The 17,986-nt window shown below is 47.3% G+C and overlaps 1 pseudogene; it reads left to right on the top strand.

Annotated features, from left to right (window-relative positions):
- Positions 1–17,986, top strand: part of LOC100067956 (aldehyde oxidase 2-like) — a 46,309-nt pseudogene that overhangs the window by 15,308 nt on the left and 13,015 nt on the right.

Here is a 17,986-nt window from a genome sequence, read left to right as displayed (position 1 = left end):
GTGGGGGAGCACAGAGCAGGGGAGCGGCCGGGTTCAGCCTCAGCCCTGATGGCAAATGTGCAACCTCCAGTCAGGAAAACAAGAGCTCTGCGAGTAACTGGCCCCACCCTTCCTGAAGGACGATTGAGAAAGTCTCTACTGTTGTCTTCAGAGCACAACCCCTCCTCTCACCCCATCTCCACACCAGCTCTTCCCTGAGGACAGTTCCAGGATAAACGCCTTCTCCGTGTCCTCCTCCTCCCAGGGATGTTTTTGTGCCATCAACAGGGGCAGCCAAGGCACCTTAGTCCTGGTCTGGGTGGACTCCACTGCTGTTTCTCCCCTCCCTCCCCAGAGGCCCTGCTCAAGTCAATAAGCAGGATTTGGGCTAAGATTTTGGTCCCCCACCCTCAGGAATTACATCACTTTAGGCCTCATCATCATGATCGCTTTATAGTTGAATAGGTTGATCATTGGAAAGGCAAGAAAGCAGGACAGGGAGACCCTCTGAGTGCCAGCAGAAAGGGGTCCAGGGTCCCCACTTGGAAAGATGCCAAAAGGAGAAGCTGGGTGCCCCTTCACCTACTTCCCAATTTTGCCAAAAGGTTGGCCCTGTCGAAGGCATTGCCACATAACTAAAACGACAAGTCCCTGGTTTAGTTACATCATAAAACTGTCACGCTCATCATCTGGCCCACTGCACTGTTTGTTGCCCAAGGGTGACCGTTGATCTCTCCATCCCGAGTCAGGAGGGTCAGTGATTGGCCAGGCCACTCCTGAGATTAAAGGCTCCCAGGGCATCTCACGTCTTCCTCTGCAGAGTGTGGACTCTCACCAAGCCCTCCAGGATCCAGTCGGACGGCCCATCATGCACCTGTCAGGTCTCAAACATGCCACAGGTGAAGCCATATTTTGCGATGACATCCCCATGGTGGATAAAGAACTTTTAATGGCTTTGGTGACCAGTACCAGAGCCCATGCAAAAATCATGTAAGTACATGAAAAGCTTTCAAAAGCTTTTTAAAAGCACACCTGGGGATTACCCCGGAGGAATGTGCCCATTCTCCTGTGATGTCCCAAACCCAAAGGATCTAAAATGGAAAGAGTAAAGAAAAGGTCAGCAGCCCCAGGAGGAGGCAGGGAGAGAATCCAGAAATGACCAGCAGGAAAGAACAAAAATCCTAGGTATGGGCCCCTTGCTTCCGGCTCAGCCTCCCAACACCTCATTCTACCCCCTGCAGCCTCGGGCAGGGCTCAAAGGAGTACCTCTGAGCAGGGCCGACATTCAGTGACTGATAAAACACTGAGGTCCTTCATTACTGCATGTTAAATGGCCACTGTCCTAAGCTCCCTAAGGACCCCTTGCCGTAACCACACCGGCCCCTCCTCAAGCTCCCCTCCCAGCAGCAAAAGTGTTACCCCTGGCCCAGCAGGGGGCCTCCTGGACCCTCCTGTGGTGGGTCAGCTTCAATTGGTCAGGGCCTAGTTGGACCAGTTGTTATATATTTTGATTTTCAACCATGCTCTCTCCCTCCCTTAAAGGTTTGGGGCCTCCAAGCTTGCTGATTTCTACCTCTTAAATATTTCTCTCTTTTCAGATCAGTTGATTTGTCCAAGGCCCTTGAACTCCCCGGGGTGGTTGATGTGATAACAGCTGAGGACATTCCAGGCACCAATGGTGCCGAAGATGACAAATTGTTGGCTGTAGATAAGGTACAGAACATGCCTTCCCAGATGACGTTGTGCAAATATTCACCGAGGCACCACCTCCAGCCGGCTCTCCATTGCCTCCCAGCAATGTCTGCTGTCGGGGGGGAGAAGGGCCAATTCTTCCAGCTTCTCTCTAACCCCGATGTCTTTATTCAGACAGAGCTGCTCTTCTGGAGGCAGGAAATAACATAAAAGGAAACTTATTGGGGCTGGCCCAGTGGCGCAGCGGTTAAGTTTGCATGTTCTGCTTCTCAGCGGCCAGAGGTTTGACGGTTCGGATCCTGGGTGTGGACATGGCACCGCTTGGCACTCCATGCTGTGGCAGGCGTCCCACATATAAAGTAGAGGAAGATGGGCATGATGTTAACTCAGGACCAGCCTTCCTCAGCAAAAAGAGGAGGACTGGCAGTAGTTAGCTCAGGGCTAATCTTCCTCCCCCCCACCCCCCACCAAAAAAAGGAAACTTATTACAGAAAAACAATAAGTCCTAGTTTTCCGACTGTGTGCTCTCGAGTCCATTTAGCCTCACCTGAAGAATAAATGTAGGCACTGACCTGGATCAGGTTAGACTACCCTAGAAAGATCTAGAAAGGAGAGTACAGATCATACAGCCACTCCCTGTTATTTATACTGATCTCCCTCCCTTCCTAGACCCAGCTCCCACCTACCATCACACCTTCCACTTGTAATGAAGTTGCCCTTGCCACATCTGACCTTTTAATTCAATTCTCCGACAATCTATTGAGCACCTGCTGTCGGAGCCAGACCACCCTGGTTCGTGCTCCAGCTCCACCACGCACTAGCGGGGCGCCCTTGGTATCATCCTCTGTGGGGGGAGCAATCGTAGCAGGCACCTCACCGTATTGTGAGATTTGGATGAGTTCTTGCATGTAAGGCATGTGAAGGCTCCCAGGAAGTGTCAGCTACTATTGTCACATCTCAGTGAGTCCTGCACAGACTATTTCTCCTCTAGCCACAGAACAAACCACTTTCATTTGTGTGACCTCCAGATGAAGGGCTGGCTTTCATTTAGGAGCTGCATTTTCTGCTCAGGCAGCCACAACAAAATACCACAGACTGGGTGACTTAAAAAACAGAAACGTATTTTCTCACAGTTCTGGAGGCTGGAAAGTCCAAGATCAAGGTGCTGGCAGGTCCGGTTCCTCCCGAGGCCGCCCTTCCTGGCTTGCAGAGGGCTGCCTTCTCCTCGTGTCCTCACGTGGCCTTTTCTCCGCGCACAAGCCTCCCTGGATCTCTTGCTCTGCTTATCAGGACATCAGTCATGTTGGGCTCTGGTCCACCCTTATGACCTCGTTTAACCTTAAGGTCCCCTGTATGGTCTCTCTTTCCAAATGCAGCCACGTGGGAGGTGAGCGCCTCCACAGATGAATTTGGGGGAGGACACAGCTTAGTTCACAATGGGAGCCGCGTTGTACAAAAAATACTTCCCTTATCTTAGACTCTGAAATGACATCATGATAGTGACACATGTGAACCAAGCTTGACAGAGGACCCAGCAGATTCAGGTCACAGCCAATCTCACATCCACTCTGGGATGTGAGGTTAGGGGCTTACATGCATTGAGTAACATGGCCAATGGAACCGTCTGTATTATTTAAATTGGTTTTTAATTAAAAATTTTCCGCCAAGCACACGGAATCGAATGTGCCTCCAGTGTGGTTCTCGTTGCTCAAGAACGATCACTAAGGCACCAGCCACCGGTGAGGATGAGCTGAGCCTCCTTCCACCCAGAGTCTTCTGCCTGCGTCACGCATGTACCTTCCCCAGGTGCTGTGCGTGGGCCAGACCGTCTGTGCTGTGGTTGCAGAGACGGAGGCACAGGCGAAGCGTGCAGTTGAAGAGACGAAGATCGCCTATGAGGACCTGGAGCCCGTAATCTTCACCATCGAGGTGAGCGGGGCTGGCCGGTCTCTCCTGCGAGGCTGTAGAATCACAAGTGCCTTTGTGAATTTGTTAATGCGAGCCCAAGTCAGGGCCCTACTTTTATCTCGTCACTGGCTGGCTCTGGAAAAATCAGCTTTCTCGGGAAGACAGTACTTGTATGAATTGAAATTAGCTTAGGCTCCAAGAAACAGGAAAAGAATGACAGAAGTTTCTTACTCTCTCACGTTCAGAGAGTGCAGAGGTGGTCAGTCCAGGGCTTATATGGGGGTCTACGTGTCAGGGATCCGGGCTCCTTCTCTCTAGTTGCCCTGTCATGCACGGTTTCCATTCTCCAGGTCACACTTTGGTCCACGATGGCTACGGAAGCTCTTGCCATTACGTCGCATTGCAGACAGCAGAGAGAATGAGGTGATGAAGGGCGTGTCCCCTCCCTTGAAGGGCACTTTCTAGAAGTCACACATACCTTCCTACATCTCATTGGTTAGAACCTAGTCACGTGCCACAGCTGACTGCAAGGGGAGCTGGGGGATGCCGATTTTATTCCAGGCGGCCAGGTATCCACTAGAAACTTGGGAAGATGATGAGAATGGATATTGGGAACAGTAATGTTTTCAAGGTGGAGCCCAAGAGCAATGGGACTTTCATGATGGAATTCCAGAGAAATTTCCACTCAGGTTTCTGGGTGAGATGATGGAATGCAAATGCTACCCCATAGCATATATTGGCAAATGCACAAATAGTGAACTTAGAACAGAAAAGTCAGACGTGGACTGAGGATGGCAGTTCTAACTGAATGAAGAGCGAGTGCAGAGTAATTGAGTTGAGAAAAGCTCACTTATTTGATTTCTTGTGACAGAAAATAAAAAATCTTCAAAGGCCCAGTGAACCATTTGAACATTTTTGAATGTTCCTAAAAGGTACAACTTGCTCAATATTCAAAGTATTTATTTAAAAAGTCATGTTTCTTGATCTTTCTAAACCCAGTCAACTCTGATCCAAATTCCTCTTTTGTCGAGATTACAGGGAGTCCAGGCCATTTTTCTCGGCTCACTCCCCTTCCTAGGGTTGGGCTGGGATCCTAACATGGGTTTTTGAAACTTCAATTCTCATCCCATGTCCTCAAGGGAGAAGTGACGTCCAGAGGACACAGCCGTGAAGTATCCTGGGGCTCAGGATGGTGAGCGATCTGGAGCCCCCGCAGAATAGGACTGTCCAGAGTCAGCACCAAATTCTTTTGGGAATAAAAATAGGTGACAAAATAGTCATATATATCAATACTTATTCATCCATCCATCCACTCATTCATTTATATGACTGTATATATGAGAGTCAGTGTATGCTAGTGGTTGAAGCATAGATTCTAGAACCAAACTGCCAGGTATGAATGCTGGCTGCACCACTTACTAGCTCCGTGACCTTAGGCAAGTTACTTAACCTGTCTGTGCCATGGTTTCCTCAACTGTAAGGTGGAGGTAGTAATAATACCTACCTCATCCGGTTGTTGTAAGACGGCACGAGTTAGTATGTGTAAAGCACTTAGCCCACAGCCTGGCACACAGTCAGCGCTCACTAGATATGGCATGTATTACAATAAGATGGTACTACCTTATGACACGTTTACCATATGGCAAGAAACATACTTCCACATGTACTAGGGTGACTTATTGAGATCTTGGTGTAGCAGAAAATGAAAAATTCCACTATACTGTTCATTTCCTGCTGCTTTGAGAAATCAAGTATTCATTGTCAGGCCAGACATTTCTGAAAACCTAGCCTCGGCTTGAAAGCTGCCTCCATCGCTTATGTGAAGCATGACTTTGAGAAAGTTATTTTAAGCTCTGTGAGCCCAGTTGCTTCATCTGGAAAGTGGAGAGAATAATAGAATCAATGTGAGAATACGTGTACATACACTATATATTACAGTGCTTGGCAGAAAACAAGCTCTCAGTAAATATTACCTGCTTCAGTATTATCATTATCATCAGCAGCAAGGAAGGCGATGGATTTGCAGCTGTTGGAGAGTAAGAATGCAGGAGACAGGCACCATTCGGAAGGACAGAAAATCACCTTGAGTCCAAAGGTTAAGCAAGGATCAGTGGGTCAGTCCACAGAACCTCAGAATGGGAGGGCTTCCCATCTTCAGTGTGAGTCAGTTCATGTTATTGTCAGAAAGAAAACAGAACAAAAGGCTAGAAAGGCCCTTAGGAGATATGCCAAATACTCAAAGAAATGGGCAGCTTCCTCCAGCGTCTCTTGGGCTTTCTTGCCTAGAGATGCACTAGGACTTGAATCCCCTTCCTCAGCACGGCCTCGGTTCTTCAGATCCCTGAGTCAGAGGTTCTCGTTCGTGAGCTACCTAGGTCTGAGGCAAGGACTTCTCTTCAGGGAGAGTCAAAAGGGAGGGCCCAGAGCCTCACCCATTTGGACCTATCAGCTGTTCCCTGGAGGTCCACACTGAAAATGAGAAATGGGTAGTTGTCATCCTGCACCACCATAGCGTCCCCAGATCCAATTTTTAACGTTTTTCCAGTCCTTCTTGTTGGTTTTCTCCGTTCTAGAAGACATGCCCTCTGGCCTCTCGTCTCTGTGGCGAGCCCAACACTCTAGTGCTCTCTGGCTAGCACAACTCCTTTCATGTGTCCTGGTCAATGGCAATTTGGGTGATTTTACTGGCCTTTGATTAAGAAAAAACTGCCAGTGGAAGAAAAATATGAAAAGAATTGGTTTTTGTGTTTTTTTCCCCTGTCACTCAGGATGCCATAAAACACAGCTCGTTCCTGTGCCCTGAAAAAAAGCTTGAACAAGGAAACGTCGAGAAGGCATTCGAAGAAGTCGATCAAATTGTGGAAGGTAAGCGACTCAGGATATGTAATAGAACCTTTGGGAGAGTCTTGTTCTGAAGCAGACGCTGAGAGCACGTGGTTTCATCCCAGAAAGACCAGCCTCTAGAGTCGTGGCCCTCTGCCAAGTCTCTCGTATCTCTTCCTCTCAGGTTGTGTGTGTGTGTGTTGCTCTCGGGGGTGGAGGGTAGGGAGCCGCAGAATGAACAGAAGGAACGCTCCTAAGATTTTGACGAGCCAAGGGCAGAGTGAGGAGCGGAACCAGACACTGTCAACTTCTCACCCAGAACCGTAGTCTCCGAAACACATCGCCCTCGGCTGACACAGGACGGTTCCCTGGTCAGGACAAAGCCAGGCTGGCCCATCCTCCTCTCACTTGCTTCTGATGCCCCAGCACGGGATTTCCGACCAGCACACGCCCTCAGGAATTCCCCTGTGCTCTTCCAGGAGAGGTCCACGTTGGAGGACAGGAACAATTTTACACAGAGTGCTCGTTATTCCAAAGACAGAGGACAAAGAACTGGACATTTATGTGTCGACACAGGATCCAGCCCACATGCAGGTGAGGTCCAAGCTCGCCCCCACCTCCCCAACCTGCTCCTTCCGTCGTGGCCTTCAGTCCCCACAGCCTCACAGGTGGCAGCCAGTTTCCTCCAAAACGTAGAATCCAAGGATGGGACATCAGTGGAGCAGCTAAGACCCGAGACCCCTTTTATTTTCTCTGGTCTTGTCAAGCAAATAAAGAGCAGCCACAGTCGCTTTAGATTTACAGAGGACATTCATTTGCACCGCACGCACTTAAATGACCTCCGTGATTGGATGACAACACGAAATTCTATCTGTACTTGATTTTTCTCTAAAATAATCATTATAGGGGCTGGCCCAGTGGCGTAGTGGTTAAGTTCCTGCACTCTGCTTCAGCGGCCCAAGGTTTGCCAGTTCAGATCCTGGGCGCAGACCCACAGACATCAAGCTATGCTCTGGTGGCATCCCACATACAAAATAGAAGAAGATAGACACAGATGTTAGCTCAGGGACCCTCTTCTTCAAGGAAAAAGAGGAAGATTGGCAATGGATGTTAGCTCAGGGCCAATCTCCCTCACCAAAAAAAAAAAATCATCATTATGGATAAACTATGGAGTAAACACATCCCTTTGTAGCACATTTTCATTTCCCCAGTCACAAAGTGCTCTAGGTCCCAGCTGTGAACACATCCTCTTCTTTAGTGGCCTGCCAGGAGCTTGCTGGTTTTCACCTGGCTGTGACGTTAGGTCTAGGCTTTTCACTAGGATTACAGCTTCCAACAGAAACCCGGGACTCTGACAGTTTCCCTTCTGGAAGATGCCATTCTTCTGCTGAAGCACTGTTCTGTGAAGATTAACGATACTTATGAACTGAGAAGAGCACAGCAAGACAGACGCAGACCATCTCAGGGGTTTTTGCAGACAGTAGATGTCCGTGATTTTCCTGTGATGCTGCTTCAGGAAACAAAGAGCGTCTTTGCCATTTCACTCTTGTAAAACTCTCCCATTATCTCACTTTTACAGAAAACAGTGTCCTCTACGTTAAACATCCCCATCAACAGGATCACCTGTCATGTAAAGCGAGTGGGTGGAGGTTTTGGCGGGAAGGTGGGAAGACCAGCTGTACTCGGGGCTATTGCAGCTGTGGGCGCAAACAAGTAAGTGCACTTGGGGTGCAAGAGCGTGTAAAATGCACACAGCTGAGGGCAGATCAGAGGCCTGAGAGTCACCTGGGCTACTGTCATAACCACCTGAGTGTCCTTGGGCAACTCGGTCTCCTGTCTCTTTCTCTTTATAATTAGAGATAATAATACCCGCCCTCCTAGAATTCTTGGAAAGGTCAAATGTACAGAGGTCTCAGAATAGGCTAATGTGCTGTAAAAAGGAAAAGGGGTACAATCAGTTGAACACCTCTAGGCCTGAGGCTGCCTGTCCCTGAGCTTCAGACAAGGTGACCCTTTTAGGCTCGGGGCAAGTCACCTGCCCACGTGGAGTGCCAAAGGGGAGGCTGCTCCCCCACTCTTCCTTCCTGCTCGCAGCTGCAGACAGAGGAGTGAGGAACGAAGGCTCCCACCCTCCGCCTCTCTGCACCTGGGAAGGCTGGCTCTTCAGTGTGTGCTCAGTGGACAATGACATCCTCAAAGAGAGCTCCGGGCTAGCGTCAACCAGCAGGCTCGCTCCCTGCTGCTCGTGCTGTTCATGGTGCTGGCTTTCCTGTTCTTTGTTCATTTCCTATGGCTGGTTCTTTGTTACTTTGTCAGAGCCCCACTCAGCCTGCACAGTTCAAAGGTCTTGCTTCCCTTGACCACCTCTGTGTCCTTCAGAGCCAGGTCCCAAGGCACTGAGATATATGTCTCATCCTGCAAGGAGAGATGGGAAGAGGCAAGATCTGAATCCCACCCCCAGTTCTTTCCATAATGAGCCCTCTCTATTCGTACCCACTGGGGACCCAGCAAGAGATAATCAGTTCATCGTATTCCCACCAGGCTTTGTGCCTTTATGACTTCTAAAACGTGACCGTACATTGGAATCAGCTGGGGAGCGTTTAAATCCCATCACCTAGGCTGCCTCGTCCTGGCCCGGCTGTCGGTGTATTTTAAAACTGCCCCAGGGGTTCCACCATGCAGCTGAGTGTTCCAACTAGCGTCTTAAGCGACAACGCTGCCTTAGCACACACCTGCCACGCATTGTGGTCCCCAGAGCAGTCTTCCCAAACTGCTGATATTAAGAGTCTCCTGAGCTCACAGAAATTCCTGCCTCCCCATCCCGGACTCACTGAATCAGAATCACCAGGGGATGGACCCGGAAACTTACATTTAACTGATGCTCCAGTTGATCCTAACTGTTAAAGACCAGGAAACCTTGCCCTAGAATCATGGTTTTCAACAGGTACCTGAAGATACCTGTGTCAGAATCACTGAGAAAAATGTAGATTCTAGGGCCTCTCCTCAACCTGTTGAATCAGAATCCTAGTACTAAGGCCTAGGAATCTGCATTTTCACCAGCACTCCAGATGATTCTTTTGCACTCCAAAGTCTGGGAACCTGTGCCCTAAAGATAAGAAAGGGTGAAACCCTAGCTACCCAAGGGCCCAACTTGACCAACAGAGTAGCACTCAAGGGTGAAAACGAAGATACTAACCCAGACATCCTAGGACAACTGGTTGGCCATTTTTTTCCAATTCTGTTGTTAAGTTTGCATTTTTCTGTTCACATCCTTCCTCCTTGTAACTAGTGGTGGGGATACGCAAAATGGCTGGATCTGGGTGAGTGTCATAAGAACACAAGTTAACTGACATATGACATTAATCCCTTTACTAGTTCTCCAACCATTAAGTTATAGACCACAGGGACAATAGTAACTTAGTCATACACTAGTTCAGATCAGTGCCTAGCACACCATATGCACTCAATAAATATATGTGGGATGGACGGATGCTTAAATGAATGGTTGAATAAATGAGGAGGAGAATGGATGGTGACTAGGTTGGTAGAAAGGTGGACAGATGGATGGGTGAGAAGATAGTTAAATGAGAGAATGGATAAACAGGCGGGTGGATGGCAGATGGGTGGGTGGGATGGATGGAGAACCTGACTAAGATTTCTCTTCTTTAGAACTGGTTACCCCATTCGTCTTGTTCTTGATCGTGAAGATGATATGTTAATAACTGGGGGAAGACACCCATTATTTGGAAAATATAACGTGAGTACTAAAGATGAAATTATTAAAATACCTCATTTTATTTTAATGGTTTTATATTTTTCTATTATTTTGATTTTGCTAAATTCTAAAAACAAACAATAATCTAAAATATTAAATGAGGATGCTGTGTCTTTGAATACTCAGAAGATTTTATGAGGAACTTTAAATAAATCTAGTGTAGAACTATGAAGAAGCTGAATGATAAAAATACTATTTGAAATAATGATAAAAATGCTATTGAAGGAATGAGAATTTACATTAGTGGTCCTCAAAGACAAAAAAAACTGAAAGAAGCTATAAACATTGTTATACCAAAATTTCTTCACTATAAAAATAATATTTTGCAGTAGAAATGTTTGGAAACAGCTTGACCATTTTAACCACAAAATAATTTTTTACGAATGTTTCCACCAAGTGGTTATGAAAGTGATACAAAAGCACTTCGCAAATAGGGAAAAGAATCCACTAACTAGAGAAATAATTTAAAATTGTTTCCAAACCACATTCATTGCACTTTTATGCAACTATAGCATAAGCGCTAGTAAAAATACTTGGAAATTTATTGACAACAATGCTACTTTTCAAATTTGTGATTGAGTTGTTAAGATAGTTCTAATGTAATGTTTCTATATCAAATATGCTTTATTTGGGAATTGCTTATAGCATATACGTAGCTAGATTTTCTATCTGATTTTGTCGTTGCTAGATTACTAAACTGTTATATTCCCTGTGGTACTAAAGCCCCAGCTTTCCACACCACAGCTCAGTTTTATTTCTTCCATTGGCACTGGTAATTTTTATAATTAAAGAGGAAAGGACCATAGTTGGCCATTAAACTTGTTATTTGCCTTCAACTGCACAGAAATTAGTACTCACAGCTGTTATCATCTTCTAGCATGGAGAGCAATGTGGAGGTACACTCTGGGAGGCTGGCAGTTGGTGCTATGTGGTTGTTGAGGTCTTTGGTTTTGGCCTAAATTATAAATCAGGCTTTATTTACATCACAGGGCACTGTTTTAGTACTAGTACTTAGTAAGAAAGTTCTAGACTGTAAATATTTTCGTGATTATAAAATACAATATAGGGGCTGGCTCCGTGGCCGAGTGCTTAAGTTCTCGAGCTCCGCTGCAGTGGCCCAGGGTTCGGATCCTGGGCTCGGACATGGCACCACTCGTCAGGCCACGTTGAGGCGGCGTCCCACATCCCACAACTAGAAGGACGTGCAACTGTGTACAGGGGGAGTTTGGGGAGACGAAGCAGAAAAAAAAAAAAAAAAGATTGTCAACAGTTGTTAGCCCAGGTGCCAATCTTTAAAATAAATAAATAAATAAATAAATAAACAAAATAAAATATAAAATATAAATAAATATAAAATATAATTAAAAGAAGGAAATAGACTTTTTGAAAACTCCAAATTTTATTTTTTTAAAGAAATATAATTTTACCTTGAATGTAATAATGTATGAGTGTGTATGTATGTATACATATCCTCATTCAGACCTAGCTAACAAAGTTTTGCTTATTCAGAACTATTTGTAAATTAGCATAATAGATGTTTATGTGTGAATACATTTTTCCAAAATTCTTGAAAAGTTTATATTATATATATAACATATATTATAAGAATTCTCTCTGCTAATTTATTTATGTGACTGCTTAGCGATTCGTTCTTCATGAAAAGTCAAAGGTAGACTTCAGCCTAGCATTTGTCAAAATTACCGTAAATTCTGAATTGTTGGCTTTTCCTACATTTCTTCACTGCTCTGGTTCGTCCTCCAGCATTTCCCTTGGAGTCAGTGATAACCATACAGTTGTACGGTTCCTTCAGATGGATTTTCCTTGTTTTCAGAAAGGCAAAGGGACCTGGCCAATCCTTTTTGGTTGAACGACAATAGATAGTGGGAATTTTCTTTTCAATCTGGCTGTGCAGACGGACTGGTCTAGGTGGCTGGGAGGGGATGGCAACTTCAGGAAAATGCAAGCTGCCTTCCCGGAGCCCCAGCAGTAAGAGCAGTGCCAGCTCACGTTTGCTCTGTCCTTAAGTGATCACGAAGTGCTTCACCAGCTCAGTGACATGAGAGCAGTCAAGCTCCCTCAGGCATCCCAACCTCCGAGGCTTTCGTCAAGAATAGCATGATTTCACTCATATGTGGAAGATAAACAGACACATAGATACGGGGAACAGATTAGTGGTTACCAGAGCAGAAGGGGGTGAGGGGAGGGAGAAAGGGGTAAAGGGGCACATATGTATGGTGACAGATGGAAACTAGACTTTTGGTGGTGAATACAATGCAGTCTATTCAGAAGCTGAAATATAATGCTGTACACCTGAAATTTACATGTCAACGTGACCTCAATAAAATAAAAACAATCAATTTAACTTAATTTTTAAAAGCTGCAATGATTTAAAAAAAAAAAAAGATGCACTGTGATTCATTCCAATGAGCTCTGGAATCCCAGAGACTTTTCCACAAGGAGGAAAATCACAGACTAAGTTAGAAGGAAAACCAGTAAAAAATGAAGGAGAATCTTCCAAGAATAAGGAAGAAGAGGGTAGCAATTATACGCCAGGAGAAAAGCAGTTCCATACAGACTGTGAAGCCAGAAAATTACACGTGGGAAGAAAAGGGCTCAGCCAAACTCAGGTCAGAGGAGGTCTTTGTCGGCCACGCACTGAAAAAGAAGGGGATCGCCAGGTGTGGGATACCCCAGAGCACACGGGAGAAGAGTCTGTCTTCAGTCCCGCCAGTCATGGAGCTGGGCTGTGGCTCCAGCTTGGCAAGCAAATTTGGAACATATCATCAACTGTCCATCATTTGGTGACAGGTGGGATTCATGAACAGCGGGCGCATCAGAGCTCTCGACATCGAGTGCTTCATTAACGGAGGCTGCACGCTGGATGACTCAGAGCTGGTATGTGCCTCGGAAACCAGCCGCGTCCTTGATTGTGAGTAGAATGCAGCATTTCTAGATAAGTCTTTATGGAGCATGTTTCCTCCAGTACTTACCAAGTTTCACAAGCAGTTTGACTCTGTACTTGACTTTTTTTATGGTAAGGAACCCTGAGCTAATATCTGTTGCCAATGCTCCTCTTTTTGCTCAAGGGACACTGTTGCTGAGCTAACATCTGTGCCAGTCTTCCTCTATTTTGTATGTGGGATGCCACCACAGCACGGCTTGATCTAAACCAGTGAACCCCAGGCCAGCGCAGTGGAGCGCGTGAACTCAACCACGATGCCACCAGGCCGGCCACTCTGTACTCAACTATTAGAGAAAAAAAAAGTGTTGTCCGATGTATGTGAATATCTCCTTTTACTTTAGGTAACTGAATTTCTTATACTAAAGATGGAAAATGCATATAAAATCCACAACCTCAGGTTCCGGGGACGTGCGTGCATGACAAATTTACCATCCAACACGGCCTTTCGTGGATTCGGCTTCCCCCAAGGAACCCTGGTCACAGAGTCTTGCATCACAGCCGTGGCAGCCAAATGTGGCCTTCTGCCAGAAAAGGTAAGGCTGTAATCAAGGTCGTAACCAAAGCTGCTCAAGAATCAGACAAGGCAGGGAACAGCTCCCACAGAATCACCCTGGAAGAGCCGCAGGAGTGAGCCCTGGCTCAGAACTCAAGATGCATCCAGAGCTACCTAAACAACTCACCTCCCCGTGTCGTCATCCCTCCTTATGTTTGCATCTTTGATTTCTTTTTCTTTCTTTCTTTCTTAATCTATACAAAATAATTACTATTTTTAACATTCAAACCACACTGAAATAATTAAAGTAGAAAGTGAACAGCCCCTTTCCCATCCCCCTCCCTGCTGGTTGAGAGTAACCACTGTTAACAGTTCCGTGTTTATTGTTCTGGCCCTTTCTCTGTGTTCCTCCACCCATCTGTATTCACACACACAGGTAGACATTGACTTATAATGTGGATGTGCACATACGTAGTTATTTACCGAAACGGGACCATAGTACACATAGTATTCTGCACCTTGCTTTTTCTACTTGACAATATGCTGTCTTCCCATGTCAGTAGAATGATCTGCTGCATTCTTTTTGATGACTGAATGGCACTATGTAATATGGATGCGTGTAACTTATCTAGCCACTCCTTTATTGATACACATTCAGGTTGTTACTCATTTGGGGCTATTAAAATGATGCCGCAATAAACATCTTGGTACAGATGTACCAAGGGCGCATCTTTGCCCTACTGTCGACATCTTTAGGATAAATTTACACAAGAGGAACTGCTGGTGCGCTTGAAAACTTTTGAGAGAGAGTGTCAAAAGAATGCCCTCCAAAAACGCAATTTGGTGTGAGGTCCTAGAAGGTGCACAGTATGCACAGTGTGCTAGACCAGGGGAGAGAGGCCGCCACAGGCCACCGAGACACCTGCTGATAACTCTCCCACTCCTCACACGTCCAGTCCAACTCCAGCCTACTGTTCACACTTCTGTCACTTGTTTCCCCAGTGTAGACCCTCTGCTCCCACAAGACTTTCCATGTACTGTCTTTTGAGCCCCTTTGTCCCTAATTCAACAGGGAGGACCACCAGGTTTGTGATTTGTGATTGTCAGGGTACTGCCTACACACAAGAGAACACCTAAAGATTGGACAAAGAAGACAGCAGTTACCCCAAGAGAAGTCACACAGAGTGTTCTGTGGGTACAGAGGAGGAAGACTTCACATTGGCTTGGGGGGCGGGGAGTAGGAAGAACTTTCTGGAGACAATGGCACTGAGATAGGCCTTGAAGAATGATAGGCACAGATAATGGAAAGGTAGGATAGGCCAGTGGAAGAACTTGAACAAGGAGAGGCAACCTCTTTGTGACTCAGTTTCCTCATCTGTAAAATGAGGGCGGTGTGACACACCTCACAGAGTTTCCGCAAGACTCAAGTGAGTTAGCATTTGTTGAAACTCGTTTTCATAAACTGGATAGTATTAGTCCGGTGTGGCTGCTGATAATCATAATTCTACTATTGCTATTAGAGTGTGGTGGGGATGATGAAAAACTCCAGAGCATGTCCCCGTGGGCCCTCCTTCCTTGTCAAGGCTGCAAGCTTCCGGGACATAAGACACCCATATTCAGAGACACTTTGAAAAAGATTTGCCTACAACCCGTTCCCAAGGCAGCTGGAAGCCTTAGAGAGGCTCTGCTCTCCGTCATTGGCTCAACGCTCCTCCTCTCTAGCAGAACGAGTCTTCAGTTATGACAGCAGACCCTTGCTTTTATGTACTACCGACCGACTCTGCCCCATCCTCTGAACCTTGTAGGAGAAAGAAGAAAAATCGGCCTCCCTAGGCCCCTTACCCCACCGCCCTACACAAAGCAGTCACTACCGCCACCCTCCACTTCCAGGAGGGAGAGACCCCGGCTGTGCATGGAAGAAGAGGTGAGAAATCACCTCTATTGCTTTTGCAAGACATATGCTTGCAAGAAAAAGGAGAAAGAGCCTGTCTCCCCCATCAAAGTCTGTGCTCTACCAGGGGGCTTTTCGAGTCTCTGTTCTGCAGCCCGTTCCTGTCTTACCATAACTGTCGCCTCCATTTCCCACCCGTTTCAGGTGAGGGAGAAAAACATGTACAAAACAGTTGATAAAACCATCTACAAACAAGCGTTCAACCCTGAGCCCCTGATAAGATGCTGGAACGAATGTCTGGACAAGTCTTCCTTTCACAGCCGAAGGATGCAAGTGGCAGAGTTCAACAAGAAGAATTACTGGAGGAAGAGAGGCCTGGCTGTGGTCCCCATGAAGTTTTCCGTTGGCTTTGCTGCCACAAGCTTTCATCAGGTAAGACTCATCTATGTGGGGTGGAACCCTCATGTCAGACACCCTCCTGGCCCAGTCAGCTAGTGCTGACTTTGGGAGAGTGTCACATGCCCCAGGGCACCGAGCCCCCGACCCTGGAACCTGGGAGAAATGTACGAAACTCTCCTGAGCAGCCCGCAACTGCAAGCACTTTTAACACAGTGCAGTACAAAAGCCTCAATGGCAGAAAACAGCACGAGCGAGTAGGAGGCCTGCGGTGCATAACTGCCAAGATGGAGCATTGACCCCCCCCCCCAGGAACCCCCACTCTTCGCCAAGGGAACAGGCGACCACACAGGTGTGGTGCTGTGCTTTTGGAGCTGGGTGTCTCCTGGCATGGGTGGGAATGGCACGTCTGCTGGTCCGTGTCCCAAACACCGCAGCACATCTGGTGCACGTGCTACGTCTTCCGTTTTGCTCTGAGCAGCTGGCTGTTTCGAGGCACACCCTCAGGAACCTGTGTCAATTCTGGGGGGGGAAGTGAGAGTGGGCTCCAGAAATCCTCCCAAGTAAACGTGTGAAAGGAAGAAGCAAGCCATCCAGAGGCCCTTCCAGAAGGGAGGCAGAAGGGCAGCACATGGATGAGTGCACCCGATAGCACAAGGACTGGTGCTGACGAGCCTTCCCAGAAATCCCAACAGGTCGTACACAGGAAAGCTGTTTAGGAAACTGGGAGAGCTTGTTGCCTCCCCGTTATTGTCCGCCAAAAGCAGAAAACTCAGCAACTGGAAAAATCCTAAATGCATTAGATCTAAATCTAAACCTAAACTCTAAATCTGAAAATGCATTAGATCTCCCTTACGTGTATACCACTGAAAGCATTCTTCCACTGATGTCCAACTGCTGGCAGCCAAGAGACACACACACACACACACACACACACACACACACGCAAGCTGCCCTGCCAGAGGAAATCCTTCTTAGGGAATAAAGCACTTGCCCCAAATCCCTAATCAGGACTGGGAGTCAGGAAGACTGGAGAAATCCTTGGCCCTGCCGCTTACTAGCTGTGTGACATTAGCAAGTTATTTAACCTCTCTGAGCCTCAGCTTCTCCAATTATAAAATGAGAATAATCATCCTGTTTCAGGATTGACGAGGATTTGATGAGACGGTCACAGTAAAGCACCTGGCAGGGTGCCTGAGCACTTGGTAGTTTTCCAGGAGAGCCCACATGCCCCGCCCCACCCCCCCCCCCCCCGCCCCCGCCAGAGCGCTCAGACTCACCTCTCAGAGCTGGGGCTCCTCTGGCAGTGGGACCCCTGGACTCCTGCCTCACACTCCTGTTAGGTCCAGCGTGCTCGTTCTATAAAGAGACACGGGAAGGTTAACGGTCACGTCTACAGGCCTGGACTGAATCAACAGCATAAGAGATCCTGGATGGTCACCCGTGTGGTTTTTTCTCTGACACGAAATGTTGTGTCTTCTCTACCAGTTCTCCATTCTCCAACGCCAACTGGGCGTCTAGCAATTCGATTCTGACACTAGCTACCCAGAGTTACCGCAGAACCCCAGTCAAAGGCTGAGTCCCATCAGACGCCAGCCCAAATGGAGTGCCCACGCCACCCACCCTTCTGCCCCGCCGACTGCAAATTCTGGGCCTTCCCCTGCCCACCCCTCAGGTCTGATAATTTGCAGAGCTACAGAACTCAAGCAAGCACTTTACTCATGGTCGTTGCCACTTCGTCATAGAGGATGCGACCCAAGAGCAGCCAAATGGGAGAGACGCACAGGGCGAGGGGGCAGGGAGCGCGCAGGCTCGTGCCCTCTCCCTCCAGCGGGCGACCCTCCCCCTAGTGGATGTTCCTCAGCCCGGAAGCTCCTCGAACCCCCTGTCGTTTGGGGGTTTATGGAGGTGCCACTACTTAGGCACAACTGATTAAATCTTTGGCCGTTGGTGACTGACCTCAATCTCCAGTCCGTCTCTACTCCCCTGGGGGGCGCTGAGAGATGGAACTCTCTAGCCACATGGTTGGTGTTTCTGGCAAACATTCCCCCGTCCTGAAACTATCTA

Source organism: Equus caballus, chromosome 18 (genome assembly GCF_041296265.1).
Source record: "Equus caballus isolate H_3958 breed thoroughbred chromosome 18, TB-T2T, whole genome shotgun sequence".
Lineage (NCBI taxonomy): Eukaryota > Metazoa > Chordata > Mammalia > Perissodactyla > Equidae > Equus > Equus caballus.
This window is presented reverse-complemented; position numbering and strand designations above follow the sequence as displayed.